The following is a 6063-nucleotide window of genomic DNA, read 5'->3' as shown; positions in this document are numbered from 1 at the left end:
ATACCAAATCATTATGTAGCCCTATTCTTTTTACGTTCAGAACTAAAATTTTGGTCATATCAAAACAAAATCCCTATTATTATTAGTATCTTCCTGTTAAGCTAAATGTGAACTACAGATAATTTTTCCATTTTGAAAATCATTCCCCGTCACCAAACTGCATACTTTCATTATATATTTATCACAGATTGGACCCCAAAACAGTTATCTTTAAGCTCTTTCTGGCTGCTGTTAAACCACCACATGTAGGTTAGAACCTGAAACCATAAGACTCAGATAAAAACCAGCTACTGATGATCACTTTCACATTAGTCTTTAGAACGTCCAAAAGAAAAAATTTTCTAAGCATTCAATGTTTCTGGAGCTCATTGTTTCCTAGACAGCAGCACAAGCAAGAAATTTGGAAAATTAGATGTCTTCTGTTAGGATTTAATTTTACCTCAATTATCACATCAAAGTTTTCCCATTTTTTTTCTCTTTGAACCAGTTCTTATAAATATTATGGTGTTTCTCTGTATTCTCTACATTTATGAAAATATTCCGTACCATAAAACATGTAATTTGCACAGATATTATAATGAACATGGAGGGGGGTGGGTTCATGAAATGTTTTGGTGATTTGTCTTGTATATCAGGGAGGTGATGCCATGACATGGATTTGAATTGCATTTGAGTGAGGGGGTGCTGTCCAAATGACACTTTCTCCTCCAGAGCCATCTGTGTCCAGTGGCCAGATAAAAATCAAGATGACTGCATATTGTCCATGATATGAGACAAACGTGTTAAGTGACTTGCCCAAGGTCACACAGCTAGTGTCACGTTCTGAGGGCATCTTTGAACTCATGGCCTCTTGACTTCGACGCCAGTGCCATTATGAAACCAGGCTTCAGTCTGATGAGGAAATAGGCAAGTCAGAGCCTGTAGAGGGATAAGAGGGATTCGTACGGTCTTGGAGAACAAACTCAGTTAGGGGGCTTGATGTGTCGATGTATTCAAGAATGGAAAAGCAGTCATAGACTGGAAAGTGGAGAGAGCACTTTCATAAAAACTCAGAGGGGAGACAGTGTCCAAGAAAAGAATAGTCAAAGCTGTTAATGTGTGTAAAGGTTAAGAGTACTGGATATGCAATCAGATATCTGAGTTAAAATCCTCAAACAGCATGACTTAAGCAAGTCACTTGGCCTCTTCCCATTTATTTGCTTTTTTAAAAAAATGGGGATAATTAAACACCTTTCTCAAAGTATTATGAGGGTCAAGGGAAATTATATGGACTATGCTTTCCAAACATTGACACCCAACATAAATGATAAACAACATAAATATAGCAAAGAGGCCAGCATCTAATAATTGAGAGAAAGTGAACAGATTCAGTGATTAAATGATCCTTCATGACATGCTGAGGGAATAATTTTACCCCTGAGATGAACCAAATTGTGAAGGGACTAAAAGATGAGTTGGAGAGAAATTCAAGGCAATAAATGCAGTTTATTTAGGAATTTGAATATTTGTTGGTATGGCAGGTAGATGAAATAGCTGGGGAACATCAGAGGGTCTAGTGAAGATTTTTCAGGACAGGGACGTCTTGGCACATTTGTCACAAGGTTCATATAAACTAAAAGATGAGAGACTAAAGAGTTAAGAGAAAGGAGCTGCTATCTACTTGAAAAGATAAGAGATGGGTTCCAGGCTATGTGAAAGTCTCTGGAGGGATCTGAGACACACAAAGGGGTGGTAGGCAGGAACAAAGTACATTGTTTCTACTCTTTGGTCCTTTTATTGTTTAAGCTAAATATATTCTATGCTAGTAAAGAGTGCTACCTTCACAAAATCTTTATGCAGGTTTCTCACTGCACCATAAAGGTATTCACTGCTAGAAATCATATTACGTAAACACCTTAATTCAGTTTCCTATGATTATTTTATGCAGATCAGACCATGTACTGAAAGTTATCAATCAATAGATAATAAATTAAATTTGCTTTCCTTCCAAACTCTTTATAGCCATGCAACCCCAAGATATAGGTCTTTGTTTTCTCTTTCAGAATAATAAACTAAAGCAAAGATTTTTTAATATAGTTAAATAATTTCTTGATGACAAATACGAAATTATTATGTAGCCCTATTCCTCTTCCTGACATAACTAAAATTTGGGTAATAGCAAAGCAAAGTTCCTATATCATTAGTTTCATCTTGATAAAATAAAAGGTGAACTACATAGTTTTCCAGTTTTGAAAATCATTCCTGTCACCGAGCTGCTTGCAAACTTTCATTATATTTTTACTACAGATTGGCTACAAAAACATACTCTTTGCACTTTCTGGTTGAAGTTTAAAGTACTACCTTCTTTCATTGCTCTAGGATGGGTTAGAACCTGAAATCTCAAGATTCAGATGATAATTCCAAATTAGTCTGTAGAAAGACCAAAAGAATAAAGGGAGAGTTTTCCAAGCATTCGATATATCTTGGGTTCATTGTTTCCTAGGCAACAGCACAGCAAGAAATTTGAATTTGCAAAAGTAGATGTCAAAAGTTAGGATTCACTTTTATTTCAATGACGTCTGATCATCACTAAATTCAGTGCAAATCTTCATTCCACAGTCCCAGAATGAAAAAAAAAATGACTTTTGATTTACATTGCTTACTTAATTTTCAAAACATGCTAATGCTTTCTTGAACATACTTCTGAATCTTCTCTCAGGTTAAAGATACCTGATATAGTTCAGAAAATCCAAACATGTTATCCATTCAATTTTTACTTTTAACCCTTTCTATTCACTTCTCAAGACTTTCGAAATTCATTTGATAAATGTCCTTTTAAATCACTTTTCATATGCAGTTTAACCATATTTCAGACTACAATGCCTTTATTTTTTTAATTTATTTAAATTATATTTCATTTTATTCCCCTTCACTCCCCTTACATGTCAAAACAAGTACAAGACATTCACTTTCAAAATCTTGAGTTCCAAATTCCCTGCTTTCCTCCCAGTAGACTCCACCTCATTAGGAAAGCAAATTACTTGATGTAGGTTAAAAATCTGAAGTCTGGAACAAAAACATTTCCGCCATAGTGATGTTATAAAAACAAAGCAGAATGTTCCACCTTACCCTAAGAAAAGAAAAGCCTCAAGAAAAATCAATTCACAAAAAGTATAATTCAATCTGAATTCCTATACCATCTGTTTAGGGCATAAAAAGTATTCTTTGCAGTAAGTACTTCAGAGTTCTCTTGGGTCACAGTACTGCTGACAAAAGCTAAGTCCTTCACAGCTGATCATCCCACAATATTGGCTGTTACTTTTTGTACACATTTCCTATTCCATCTGATCATGGAAGTTTTTCCTGAGAGCATCCAATTCATCAATTTCCACAACAGAACAATATTTCATCTCAAACTTTAATCAAAATTTATTCAGCCATCCCCCTAACTATGGTTATCCTCAAAATCTCCAGGTCCCTTCAACCAGAAAAGAGCTCCTTTAAATATCTCTCTATATATAGATACATTTTTCTTCCCATATTTCAACTTTTCTGGTATATAGATCTATCAGTGATATCCCTAGACCCTGGAGGGTAGGTATAGATTTATAATCCTTTGGAGACAATTCCCAAGTAGAACTGATCAATTTACAACTCGTCTAACAATGCACCAATGTCCCATCTAACATTTGTCATTTTCCCTTTCTTCCCTATTAGTCAATCCAGTAGGTATAGGGCAATACCTCAGAATTGTTCTGAACCCTATTTTTCCTACCAGGGTTGAGTTAAGACATTTTTACATGATGTAATTAGATCATTGCGCAACTGAAAACTGGTCAGCTCTGTTGATCACTTATTAAATGAGAAATGACATTTAAATTTTTATATTTTGTGTTACAGAAATGAGTTCTATATAATAAAAACTTGTTTCAATATTGTATGCCTACAATTATTGTTGCAAAGTGTATTTCCCTCCAATCTATTCCTCTCAGTCCTGTTTATTTCATTCCCCTGCCCTCCCCTGCCCTCCCCTGCCCTCCCCTCCCCTCCCCTCCCCTGCCCTCCCCTGCCCTCCCCTCCCCTCCCCTCCCCTCTCTTCCTCTCTCTTTCACCCTGGTCTTCCTCAAAAGTATTTTACACCTACCAACCACCTTATACAGTCTTTCCTGGATTCCATCACCTATCTTATCTTCAACCCATTATTCTCATCCCTTTTATCTTCTTTTCACTGATGGAATGAATAAGTCACAGTTGATCATCACCCCCCTGTTGCTGTTTGGATCTACAATATTCTTCTGGTTCCACTCATCTAAGTCAGTAGCAATTTACGCAAGTCTTCCCAGGCTTTCTGAAATCCTATGCCTCATCATTTCTTATAGAACAATACTATTCTTTAACATACATATACCACAGTTTCTTCATCCATTCCCCAATTGATGGGCATCCCCTCATTCTCCAATTCTTTGCCCCTACAAGGAGAACTGCAGTGAATATTTTTGTACATATGGGATTTTTATCCCTTATCATGATCGCTTTAGGATACCGCTCCATTTGTGGCATTGCTGGATCAAAGGGTGTGCAGAGTTTTTTCCCCCATTGGATATCATTACAAATTGCTCTCCAGAAAGGTTGGAACAGTCCACAACTCTACCAACAATGCATTAGTGTCCCAGTTTCCCCACATCCCCTCCAACTTTGATCATTTTCCTTTCTGTTTTTTTGCCCCACCATTGGTCCCCTGGGTCTTCTTCTGGACACATCTACATTTCCCCCCGAACAGACCTTGCTGGAAGATGTTCCAGCATGTTCTTCTGTGGGTTCTGTTGCTCCAAAGTCTGTGATGAGGCTTGATTCATGATTCAGCAAAGGCTGGGGGAAGCCCATGGGAGCTTAACACAGTTCCTGGCTTCTCCCCACCATCTTAGCCAGAAGTCTGGTGACTTCTTTTATTTTTTCATATTTCTTTATCATAAATGAAGACTATCAGGGTAGAGAAGAAGTGGATATGTATGGTGATGCAAAGAAAAAGAGGCAACTAATAGGGAAGAGGAGTTATGACTAGCATAGAAAGATGATTCACATTGCTTCATTTGAATAATGAGATATTTTTGAATTTTCCATGAAGGGGGTGGAGGGAGGGAGAGAATTTGAGAAGGAAAATAATAAAACTAAAAATTAACAGAACAGAGCAGAAGACAGTTGAGAAGTGGAATCAGCCAAGGCAGACAATTTTATTACTCTAAATAGCTAATCAATTTAAGAGAGTAAACTTTACATAAGAGAAGTTCCTTTTTTTAAATCATTGCCTGTTGAAAGATTCCTGTTCATTTCAGACAAAATTTAAAAAAAGAAAAATCACAAAACACTTTCCAAATGTCTATTATTATCTTAAACAAAACATTTCACAATGAATTGCCTAGTATGAAATCCTAAGTGATAGCCTTGCTGGGCAAAGTACAGCCTGCAAACAATTTTTAAGATTAATAGTGAATGGGGAAAAGTCTGAGATTTCTTCAGGGTTATGAAAATGTTACCCACTGAGAGAGAAAGAGGGAGATTATTGGGTGGCATTATTATCTCAATATAAGGAGCATCACTAGGTATATTAGCTATTGTTGGGGTTGGTACAATAGGACAAAATCAGGAATTTATTTTGATCAATTTGGGAACCAGGAAGACCTTTCTAAAGACATTTGTAAAAAAAAAACTTGTCAGTGAAAGGAGGCACAGCAAATGTGGAAATGTACCAATTATCATGGTGGTTATAGGGCTTATCTAAAAGAGTACCTTGGAAGTAATGAGATGGTCAGTTTTGTGTTAGATTTAAGAGCCTATTCATAAATTTGAAGAAATCTCATCAAAATAAAAGGGGAGGGATTGTGTGGAATAAAGTCTGAGATTTCTTCAGTAGAATATTTTAGATTGGAAAAAAGTTAACTATGTTCCCCTCCTCCCTTGACAAAGCAACCTCTGGGATATTGTTGAAGAGTCAACTGACCCCATCTTATCTCTTGAAGTCTGGATATCCATTCAATTCCTGGGGCTGAGGGGATATTCTGGTTTTGGTTTGAATTATATGCACTT

The sequence above is a fragment of the Macrotis lagotis genome, unplaced genomic scaffold (assembly GCF_037893015.1).
Source record: "Macrotis lagotis isolate mMagLag1 unplaced genomic scaffold, bilby.v1.9.chrom.fasta BILBYCTG078, whole genome shotgun sequence".
NCBI classification, from domain to species: domain Eukaryota; kingdom Metazoa; phylum Chordata; class Mammalia; order Peramelemorphia; family Peramelidae; genus Macrotis; species Macrotis lagotis.
Note: the sequence above shows the minus strand (reverse complement) of the source record.